This window comes from Mandrillus leucophaeus, unplaced genomic scaffold (assembly GCF_000951045.1).
Source record: "Mandrillus leucophaeus isolate KB7577 unplaced genomic scaffold, Mleu.le_1.0 Scaffold17, whole genome shotgun sequence".
Classification (NCBI taxonomy): Eukaryota; Metazoa; Chordata; class Mammalia; order Primates; family Cercopithecidae; genus Mandrillus; species Mandrillus leucophaeus.
Window position 1 is genome coordinate 3,278,752 of NW_012101698.1, and position 12,862 is coordinate 3,291,613.

Sequence of the window (12,862 nt, forward strand, 5' to 3'; positions counted from 1 at the left end):
CAAACCTACTAAGTTACTGTCTTCATTAACTTAACATATTCTTTCATAATAGCTCTCTACATCTAAGCCAAGATTTTAAAAAAAAACAACAAAAAAACTGGTTTTCAACCCTGTTACTCATTTTGGGTTTATTTGTTGAGACGCCACACAGATGAATATTAGTTGCCCTCGTGGTTTGGAAGTGCAGAAATACATAAATATAAACTGAGTGTTCGTATATTCCTTCAGAATACTGCAAAATAGCAACAACTTTCATTTGTTGTTTCCTGCAGTAGATTTGCTACCTACAAGAGTGTAGGTAAAGATCTTAACATCATGGTTTTTACTGTTTGAGTTACAAAATAATAACCCCCAATCTCAGAGTTGGGTTTTTTCTTTAAAGCTGTTAGATTTAAAACCTTGTTAAATTTTACATCGATTAAATTGTCTTAATATACTTACTTTTCTCTACTGAAACTTAAGGAAGACTGCAAGTAACATTTATAACAATGTGCAATTGCTTTACTGAAAATATCCTAGTATTCTGACTCCCAGTGAGAGCGGTTTTGAATAATGCTTTGTGGTGCTCAATGCTATGGGTCCTAGCATCCTAGTTTCCCTTTAATAACACATGATGAATTTAGCATGCATTTATTTATTTAGATAGTTTTTAAACCTGACTTTTTTTTTCTCTCGAAGCAACGATTTTTTCTTTCTTTTTAAGGGCAGAATCTTGCTGTGTTGCCCAGGCTAGTCTCAAACTCCTGAATTCAAGCGATTCTCATGCCTTAGCCCCTCATGCAGCAGGAATACATGTGTGTGCCACTGTGCTCAGCTAGTATCTCATTAATTAGTTTTTTTTTTTTTAGACAAAGTCTCACTATGTTGACCAGGCTGGGAAATAGCAATTTCTGAAACTTTACTTTGTTATGTCAAGTAATCTTCTGTCTTGTTTTGTTTCATCATATTGGTTCTGTGTTTACCACTTTCAAGCTTCAAAAGATGCTCTTGTCTGGGTGTGGTGGTTCGTGTCTATCATTCTAGTGCTTTGGGAGGCCAAGGTAGGAGGATCACTTGAGGCCAAGAGTTTGAGACCAGCCTGGGTAATGTAGTGAGGCCCCATCTGCCCCCCAGAATTGAAACAAACTAGCTGAGTGTGGTGATGCATGCCTGTTGTCCTAGCTACTTGGGATTCTGAGGTGAGAAGATTGCTTGAGCCCAGGAATTTGAGGCTGCAGTACGCTATGATTGTGCCACTGCCCTGCAGCCTGGGTGCAGAACAAGGCCCTGTCTCTAAAACAAGCAAACAAAACAAAACAAAAAACAAAAGGTGCCCCTGATTTTAGGATTTGGTAAATCAGTTTTCATTCTGTAAAAAAACTCCTTTATTCTCAGCTTTCCAGACAGACATCTTAAATTGTTTTGAGTTTGTCTTCCCATTCCCTGACTTCTTTGATTGTAGTGACCTTTATTTAATGTTTAACATCTCTGATCTGAACCTAGCATATCAAGCATGAGTGAATCATAGTTACTTTTTGAGTTCATTCTTATATGGTATATTTTTCCAATGGTGCCAGGATTTTGTTTTTTAATTATAACTTTTACTGCTCCAACACAGTAAGTTAAACTGTGCAGGGAGCACTTAGTAACTCCCTAAGAAAGTCACACATTAACATAATGGATTATTTTTTGGCCTCTAAAAGTTGAATTGCCTTTATTAGTTAATATTTCTCTAAGTGTTACTTCTGACATTCATTGTCTTTTGAGCATGTAGCTTTAATTCGGATGGAAGTTAGCTTCAAATTTTTACATTTTAACTTTCTCTGATCATTGAGTTGATTTGGTAGATAACGCATTTAAAATAGCATTATAACCACATATGCACTTATTCATACCTAATATACACAATATGTTTCCTCAGTACCTCCCATCTTTGGAAAAGTTTGGAAGAGAAAATTTCAGGGAACTGTGGCTTTTGTTATTTTATAGAGTTATTTGCCTTGATATGTGGATACTTTTACTTCTATTTGAAAGATAGTTATTCTCAACCATTAATCAAATATTGTTTCTAGTTATGTTCAATTACAATATGAACTAAGTGTTTGCTTTATTTTCTATATCATTTATTTTTATTATACTGGCACTGCCTGGTTTTGAGATGCAGATAGCTGTGTTTCTGTAGTGATGAGAATTGGAGGAATGAGGGAACTTATACACCAAAAATGGTTAAGTTATTCTTTCTTACAAAGAAGCCTCAGAGTGTTCCTCTACAAAGAAAGCATCTAGGGAATGTGACATCATCAATATGGCAGAACAGGAGAATCTAGCTTTCATTCCCCTCAAGGAAACACCAGTTTGTGTAACTACCCACAGATGAGAATAGATTTTGTGGGAGCCACAAAATCTAGCTGAGAGTTTCCAGCACACTGGTGGAGCAAAAAATCTGAGAGTGGAAACATTGAAGAGTAAGAAGAGCAATTTCATTTTACTAATATCACCCTTCCTTAAAGTACCACATCTTTGTGCCAAAAGAGGCCCCCTTGACCCACAATTTCTCTCATGAGGGAAAGTGAGAGCAAAGTGAGAGCCTGAGTTACCCAGCCTTGTGGGATGCTGCCTGAGAGTCTCACATCATCTTGCCCCACCCAGAATACCAAGGGGATCTACATGGCTGAATAATCCAATGGTAGTTAGGAGTAGGGAGAAGAAGTGAACACTCACAGCAACTGGCATGCAGTTTTCAACAGCCAGCCACAGATATAGTTAACTGGTTCATGGAGTCCATCAAGAGATCCACCCACAAATTCTGCAGGACAACTTTCCCATATACACTCCCAACAAGTTGCTGTGCACCCTTAGGACCCCATTCACCACCACCACCATGGATGGTACCCCGTGCGTCCCTGGTGCATGGCCTGCGCAAGCTCCCTCAGACAGTGTATGGATCTCAGTAGCCAATATGTATCTTAAAAGCCTGATCTACTGGTTTGTGAGAAAGCACACAACCTTAAACACTTCAGGGCACAGCTCTGGGGAAAATAAATGAAAGGTTATTGGCACCAGTCCCAGCTTTGTAGGATGACGAGAAGGCACACAGTATTAAGATTTCCCCATAAGAGGAAACAAGAGGAGTGAAGCAAATGCATTCATGGTAAAGGTCTGAGAAACCTTCAGCATCTCTAACCAGGCTCACTGGTGAAAGTCTTCCTCTCTTCATGGTAATCAATAAAGACAGGAAGAGTTGACTGTTTCTTCAAATGTGAAGGCTTCAAGGAACATGAAGATTCAAGGAAGTATACTACCACTAAAGAATTACCAGTCTTTTGAAATTATCTAGTGAGAAGAACAAAAATATAAAAGAATGAAAAGGATGAAGATAGCATATGGGATGATGGGACACCATCAAGTGAACCAAAATATGCATTATGAGATTCCCAGAAGTAGCTCAGAAGGAGAAAGGGGAAGAAAGTTTATTTAAAGATATAATGAAAGATAGCTTCCCAAATCTGGAAATAGAAATAAGCATGCAGTTCCATGAAGCCCAAAACAACTCCAAATAAGTTAAGCATAATGAGGTCATCACTGAGACACATTAAAATGAAATTATCAAAAGTCAAAGATGAAGAGAATTTTGAAAACAGAAGGGGTTTTTGTCACATACAAAGGGCCCATTATAAGACTATCAGCAGATTTCTCAGCAGAAACTTTACAGGCCAGGAAAGAGTGGGATGATATATTCAAAGTGATGAAAGAAAATAGCTGCTAACCAAGAATAGCATGCCTGACAAAGGTGTCCTTCAGAAATAAGGGAGAGATAAAGATTTTCACAAGCAAACAAAAGCTGAGGGAGTTTATCACCACTAGACCTGCCTTACAAGAAATGCTAAGGGAAGTTCTTCAGGTTGAAATGAAAGGATGCTTATTAGCATCAGGAAAATATACGAAGGTATAAAACTCAGTAATAAAGGTAAATACATAGTCAAATTAGAATAGTCTAATACTGTAATGGTGGTATGTAAATCACTTTTACTTTATGATGAAGGTTAAAAATACAAATGTGTAAAAATAACCAGCTACAAAAATTTAATTGATACACAGTACAAAAAGATGTAAATTGTGGTATCAATAACAGAAAATGTTGGCAGGGTGAGTAAAAGTATAAAGTTTTTGTATGTGACCAACATTAAGCTGCTGTCAGTTTAAAATAGACTGTTATAACTATAAGATGCTTTATATAACCTTCATGATACTCACAAAGCCAAACTCATAATAAATACATACAAGACAAAGAAAAAGGAATAAAATCATACCACTTTAAAAAAAAAAAAGCAAGAGAGGAAGAAAGGAACAAAGGAACTATAAAATAATCAGTTTTATTCAAATGGCAACAGTAAGTTCTGACCTATCAATTAATTTAAATGTAAATGTATTAAATTCCCCAATCAAAAAGCAGAGTAACCCAATGGATTAAAAAAACATGATTTGACTATAGGCTACCTGCAAGAAACTCACTTTAGAATTAATAAGACACATGGGCTGAAAGTCAAGGGATAGAAAAAGATATTCCATGCAAAAAGTAACCAAAAGAGAGCAAGAGTGTCTGTCTGTCACAGAGATAAAGAATATTTCTGTGTAATCACAAAGGGATCAATTCATCAAGAGGATATAATATTTGTAAATTTATATGTACTCAGTGTTGGAACACTGAAAAATACAAAGCAAATATTAACAGAATTGAAGGGAGAAATAGACAACAACATAATAGTAGAGGACTTTGATACTCTGCTTTCAACAATGGATAGATCATCCAGACAGAAAATCAATAAGGAAATGTCAGACTTGAACAAATGGACCTAACAAACATATACAGAACGTTCCATCCAATAGCAGCAGAATACACATTCTTCTCAAGGGCACAAGTACGATTTTCCAAAATAGATTACGTGTAGGCCACAAACCAAGTCTTAACACATTTAAGAAGATTGAAATCATATCAAGTATCTTCTGACCACAAAGCTGTGAAACTAGAAACAGGAGGAAAATTCACAAATATGCAGAAATTAAATAACACACTCCTGAGGGCGGAGCAAGATGGCAGAATAAAAGGCTCCACTGATCACCCCGAATTGCTGGGCTATTGAATTGCTAATGCCACCTCTCTACCTTCCTGACAGTGTTGGCATGGTGCCAAGAGTGTTTCTTTGCTCTGGGAAGAGGAAGAGCACAGCAGTTGTGAGGCACTGAACTCAATGTTGCCCTGTTATAGCAAGGAAACAAAACAGACCAAATTCAGCTGATGCCCACCCACAGAGTGAGCATTTAAACCAGCCCTGGCCAGGAGGGATTGACTGATCCCAGCAGTCTGAACTTGAGTTCCTACAAGTCTCACCATTGTGGGCCAAAGCACTCTGGGACTCCAAATAAAGTTGAAAGGCAATGTAGGCCACAAGGACTGCAACTATTAGGCAAGTCCTAGGGCTGAACTGAGCCCAGAGCCAGTGGACTACTGGGGTATACAGCCTACTGAGACACCAGCCTGAGCAGCTAAGGGAGTACTGACAGCATCCCTCCCCTAATCCCAGGCTACACAGCTTACAGCTCCTAAAGAGACCACTTCCCTCCACTTGAGAGGAGAACGAAGAGTGGGGAGGACTTTGTCTTGCATCTTGGGTACTAGCTTAGCCACAACAGGATAGGGCACCAGGCAGAGTCATGAGGCCCTTTTTCAGGCCCTAGCTCCTGGACATTTCTAGACATACCCTGGGTCAGAAGGGAACCTGTTGCCTTGCAGTGAAGGACCCAGTCCTGGCAGGATTCCTCGCCTGCTGATTGAAGAGCCCCTGGACCCTGAATAACCAGCAGCAATAACCAGCTACTACACTGAGGACCTTGTGTGAGACTCTGAGACCTGCTGACTTCATGTGAGACTCAGCACACTTCCAGCTGTGGTGGCTATGGGACAAGACTCCTCTTCTTGAGAAAAGCAGAAGGAAAAGTAAAGGGGACTTTGTCTTGGACCTTAGGTACCAGCTCAGCCACAGGTAGGTAGAGCACCAAGCAGGCTCTTGGACTCTCTGATTCCAGGACTTGGATCTTGAATGGTATTTCCGGACCTACCCAGGGCCAGAGAGGAACCTACTGCACTAAAAGGTCAGTTTCAGGCCAGGCAGCATTCACCACAAGCTTGGTGAAGAGCCCTTGGGCCTTAGCGAATATCAGTAGTAGTCTAGCAGTATACCCCATGGGCCTGTGATGACAGTGGCTATGGGATGAGGCCTTTGGAAAGAGAAAGGAAGAGTGGGAAAGACTGTCTTGTGGATTGAGTGCCAACTCAGCTACAGTACAGTAGCACACTAAGTAGACCTTGAAGCTTTTTTATTCCAGTTTTGGTTTCAGGATGGCAACTCTGGACCTGCTTGGGGCCTGGGGAAACTCACTACCCTGAAGGGAAGGACACAGGTCTGGCTAACTTTGCCACCTGCTGATTGTAGACCCTCAGAGGCTTGAGTGAACATAGGGAGTAGCCAGGGAGTGGTTACAGAAGGCCGTGGGTGAGACCCAGTGCTGTGTTGGCTTCCAGTGTGACCCAGCATAGTCACAGGGTCATGGTGGCCACAGGGGTGCTCATGTCACTCCACCCCCAGCTCTAGGTGGCCCAAAACAGACACAGAGAGAGACTCTGTTTGTTTGAGAGAAAATAAGAGAAGAAAACTAGAGTCTCTGCCTTGTAATCCAGAGAATTCTCCCTGATCTTGTCCAGGGCCATCAAGGCAGTACCTCTATGAGTCTCCAAGAACCACAGCATTACTGGACTTGGAGTGCCCTCTAAAGCAGACTCGGCTTTGATCATAACATCCAAGTCCTTTCAAATATTGGGAAAGCCTTCCCAAGATGGATGGGTACAAATGTGTCCACACTGAGAAGACAGCAGTAAATACCTGAGGGTTCAATGCCCAGATACAGATGAACATCTGCAAGTATCAAGACCATCTGGAAAACATGACCTCACCAAATGAACTAAATAAGGCACCATGGGCTATTCCTGGAGATAGAGAGATTTATGACCTTTTAGACAAAGAATTCAAAATAGCCATTTTGAGAAAACTCAAAGAAATTCAATATAACACAGAGAAGGAACTCAGAATTCTATCAGACAAATTTAACTGAGAGATTGAAATAAAAAGAAGCAGAAATTCTGTACCTGAAAAATGCAGTTGGCATACTGAAGGATACATCAGAGTCCTTTGATTGCAGAATTGATCAAGCAGAAGAAAGAATGAGTGAGCTTGAAGATAGACTATTTAAAAATACACTCAGAGGGCCAGGCACAGTGGCTCATGCCTGTAATCCCAGCACTTTGGGAGGCCAAGGCAGGCGAATCACAAAGTCAGGAGATCAAGACCAACCTGGCTAACATGGTGAAACCCTGTCTGTACTAAAAATACAAAAAATTAGCCAGGCATCGTGGTGGGCACCTGTAGTCCCAGCTGCTCAGGAGGCCGAGGCAGGAGAATGGCGTGAACCTGGGAGACGGAGCTTGCAGTGAGCCGAGATTGCACCACTGCACTGCAGCCTGGGTGACAGAGCAAGACTCCATCTCAAAAAAAACAAACAACAAACAACAACAGCAACAACAAAACAGAGGAAATAAAATAAAAAAGAATAAAAAACAATGAAGCATGCCTACAAGATCTTGAAAATAGCCTCAAAAGGCAAATGTAAGAGTTACTGGCCCTTAAAGAGGCGGTTGAGAAAGAGATGGGGTAAAAAGTTTATTCAAAGGGATAGTAGAACTTCCCAAACCTAGAGAAAGATATCAGTATCCAAATACAAGAAGGTTGTAGAACATCAAGCAGATTTAACCCAAAGATTACAACCTCAAGGCATTTAATAATCAAATTCTCAAAGGTCAGGGATAAAGGATCCTAAAAGCAACAAGAGAGAAGAAACAAATAACATACAATGGAGCTCCAATACATCTGGCGACAGACTTTTCAGTGGAAATCTTAGAGGCTGGGAGTGATTGGCATGACATATTTGCTGAAAGGAAAAAAAAAATTTACCTTAAAATTGTATATCTGGTGAAAATACCCTTCAAACATGAAAAAGAAATAAAGACTTTCCCAGACAAACAATAGCTGAGGGACTTCATAAACACCAGACCTGTCCTGCAAGAAATGCTAAAGGGAGTACTTCAATCAAAAAGAAAAGGATGTTAATGAGCAATAAGAAATCATCTAAAGGTACAAAACTCATTGGTAATAGTAAAGTACAAAGAAAAACCTAGAGTATTATAAAACTGTAACTATGATGTGTGGACCACTCTTAAGCAGAAAGACTAAATGATGAACCAATCAAAAATAATAACTACAACTTTTCAAGACACAGTTCAATAAGATATATTAATAAATAGAAACAACACAAAGTTAAAAAGTGGGGGGACTAAATTAAAGTGCAGAATGTTTATTTGCTTTTTGCTTGTTTCTCTGTTGTATACGCAAACAGTGTTCAGTTGTGTTCAGCTTAAAATAATGGGTTGCAAAATAGTATTTGCAAGCTTCATAGTAACCTCAAACCAAAAAAACGTACAACAGATACACCAAAAAATAAAAAGTAAGAAACTAAATTATATCATGAAAGAAAATCATCTTCACTAAAAGGAAAACAGGAAGGAAAGAAAGAAGAGAAAACCACAAAACGACCACAAAAATAGCAAAATGGCAGGAGAAAGTTCTTACTTATCAATAATAGCATTGAATGTAAATGGACTAAACCCTCCAATCAAAAGACATAGAGTGGCTGAATTGATTTTTTTTTAAAAAGACCCAGTGATCTGTCACCTACAAGAAACATATGTCACCTATAAAGACACACATAGACTGAAAATAAAGGAATGAAAAAAGATATTCCATGCCAATGGAAACCAAAAAGCAAGAGTAGCTATACTTGTATCAGGCAAAATAGATTTCAAGACAAAAACTATAAGAAGAGACAAATAGGTCACTGTATAATGATAAATGGGTCAATACAGCAAGAGAATATAACAGTTGTTAATATATATGTACCAAGCACTGGAGCACCCAGATATATATACTAAATACTATTAGAGCTAAAGCAAGATAATTAGAGCTAAAGCAAGATATAGGCCTCAATGCAATAATAGTTAAAGGCTTCAACACCCTGCGTTCAGCATTGGACAGATCTTCCAGATGGAAAATCAACAAAGAAACAATGGACTTAATCTGCACTATAGACCAAATTAACCTAATAGAGATTTACAGAACATCTCATCCAATGGCTGCAGAATACACACTTTTTTTTCTCAGCACATGGATCGTTCTCAGGGATGAACTATATGTTAAGTCATAAAACAATATTCAAAAAATATTGAAATAATATCAAGCATCTCCTCTGACCACAGTGGAATAAAACCAGAGATCAACAACAAAAATAATTTTGGAAACTATAGAAACACATGAAAATTAAATAGTATGCTCCTGAATGACCAGTGGATCAGTGAGGAAATTAAGAAGGAAATTGAAAAATTAATTGAAACAATAATGGAAACACAACATTTCAAAACCTATGGTATACAGCAAAAACTGTACTAAGAGGGAATTTTATAGCTCTAAGTGCCTACATCAAAAAAGAAGAAAAACTTCAAATGAATAGCCTAATGATGCATCTTAAAGAACTAGAAAAGCAAGAGCAAACCAAATCCAAAATTGAGAGAAGAAAATAAATAATAGATCAGAGCAGAAATTGAAATGAAGAAAACAATACAAAAGATAAACGAAACAAAAAGTTGTTTTTTTGAGAAGTTAAACAAAATAGGCAAACCTTTAGCCAGATTAAGAAAAAAAGAGAGAAGATCCAAATAAAATCAGAGATGCAAAAGGAGACATTACAACTGATACCACAGAAATTGAAAGGATCATTAGTGGCTACTATGAGCAACTATATACCAATAAATTGGAAAATTTAGAAGAAATGGATAATGGATCATTAGTGGCTACTATGACCAACTACATACCAATGCATTTGAAATTTTAGAAGAAATTGATAAATTTCTTGACACATACAACCTGCCAAGATTGAACCTTGAAGAAATCCAAAACTTTAACAGACTAATAACAAGTAATGAGATTGAAGCCTTAATAAAAAGTCTCCCAGTAAAAAAAAGCCCAAGATCCTATGGCTTCACCACTGAATTCTACCAAACATTTAAAAAGGAACTAATACCAATCCTGCTCAAACTATTTTGAAAAATAGAGGAGGAGGGAATACTTCCAAACTCATTCTACATAGCCAATATCATCCTAATACCAAAACTAAAGACACATTAAAAAAAAAAAAAAAAAACTACAGGCCAATGTCTCTGATCAATATTGACACAAATATCCTCAACAAAATACTAGCAAACCAAATTCAACAATGCAATAAAAAGATCATTCATCATGACCAAGCGAGATTTATCCCTGAGATGCAAGGATGGTTCAAAATGTGCAAATCAATCAGTGTGATACATCAAACTAACATAATGAAGTGCAAAAACCACAGGAGCATTCAGTTGATGCAAAAAAGCATAAATTCAACATCCATTCATGATAAAAACCCTCAAAAACTGGGTATAGAAAGAGCATACCTCAAGAGAATAAAAGCCATATATGGCCGACCTCAAGCCAATATCATACTGAATGGGAACAAACTGAAAGCCTTTCCTCTAAGATTTGGATCACCACAAGGATACTCTTTTTCACTCCTCTTGTTCAGTTTAGTACTGGAAGTCCTAGCTAGAGCAGTCAGACAAGAGAAAGAAATAAAGGGCATCCAAACAGGAAGAGAAGTCTAATTATCCTTGTTTGCAGATGATGCGATCTTATATTTGGAAAAATCCAAAGATGCCATCAAAACTGTTAGAATTGATAAACAAATTTAGTAAAGTTGCAAGATGCAAAATAAACATACAAAAATTAGTATCATTCCTGTATGCTGACTGAACAATCTGAGAAAGAAATTCAAAAAGTAATCCCATTTACAACAGCCACAAATAAAATGAAATACATAGGAATCAACTTGATCAAAGATGTGAAAGAGCTCTACGATCAAAATTAGGAAACACTGATAAAAGACATTGAAGAAGATGCCAAAAAAGTGGAAAGACATTTCCTGTTCATGAATTGGAAGAATCAATATTGTTAAAATGTCCATACTACCCAATGCAATCTATAGATTCTATATAATATGTAGACTGCATTCTGTGACATTCTTCACAGAAGTAGAAAAAAAAATCCTAAAACTTACATGGAACTACAAAAGATCCAGAATAGTCAAAGCTATCTTATGCAAAAAGAACAGAACTGGCAGAATTACTTTACCTGACTGTAAATTGTACTGTAGCGCTATAGTAACAAAAACAACATGATACGGGCATAAAAACAGACACATAGACTAATGGAACAGAATAGAGAACCCAGAAACAAATCCACACACCTACAGTTATCTCATTTTTGAGAAAGGTACCAAGAACATACACTGGGGAAAAGACAGTCTCTTCAATAAATGGTGCTGGGAAAACTGGATATCCATATGCAGAAGAATGAAACTGGACCCCTGTCTCTCTATATATATACAGAAATCAAGCAAATGGATTAAATAATTAAAAATAAGACTTCAAATACGAAACTACTACAAGAAAACATTGGGGAAAATCTGCAGGACATTAGTCTGGGCAAAAATTTCTTTCTTGAGTAATAGCCCACAAGCACAGATAACCAAAGCAAAAATTGACAAATGAAAACATATCAAGTTTAAAAGCTTCTGTACAGCAATGGAAATAATCAGCAAAATGTAGAAACAACCCACAGACTGGGAGAAAATATTTGCAAACTACCCACCTGACAAGGAATTAATAGCCAGAATATATAAGGAGCTCAAACAACTCTATAAAAAAAAATCTAATAATCCAGTTTTTAAATGGTCAAAAGAAGACATACAAAGGTGCTCAGCATCATTGATCATCAGAGAAATGCAAATCACAACTGCAATGAGATATCATCTCACCTCTGTTAAAATGGCTTATATCCGAAAGACAGGCAATAACAAATGCCAGCAAGGTTGTGGAGAAAAGAGTACCCTCCTATACTTGATGATGTATGATGATGTTGATGAGACTGCAAGTTAGTGCAACCACTAGGGAGAATAGTTTGGAGGTTCCTGAAAAAACTAAAAATAGAGCTACCATATGATCCAGCAATCCTGCTCCTAGGTATATACACAAAAGAAAGGAAATCAGTATATCAGAGAGATATCTGCACTCCTATGTTTGTTGCTGCATTGTTCACAATAGCTAAAATTTCGAAGCAAGTTAAGTGTTCATCAACGGATGAATGGATAAAGAAAATGTGATACATATACACAATGGAGTACTATTCAGCCATAAAAAGGAATGAGATCCTGTCATTTGCAACAACGTGGATGGAACTGGAGGTCATTATACTAAGTGAAATAAGCCAGGCATAGAAAGACAAATATCACATGTTCTTTCTTATTTGTGGAGTCTGAAAGTCAAAACAATAGAACTAATGGAGATAGAAGTAAAAGGATGGTTACCAGAGGCTGGGAAGGGTAGTTGAGGGATAAGGGGAAGGTGAGGGTGGTTAATGGGTCAAAAGAAAAAAAAGAATATGAACAAGACCTAGTATTTGATAGCACAATAGGGTGTCTATAGTCAATAATAATGTTATTGTACATTTTAACATAACTAAAAGAGTGTAATTGGATTGTTTGTAACACATATGTAAATGTTTGAGGGGATATCCAATTTTACATTATATGATTATTGCATGTTGCATGCCTGTGTCAAAATATCTCATGTACCCTG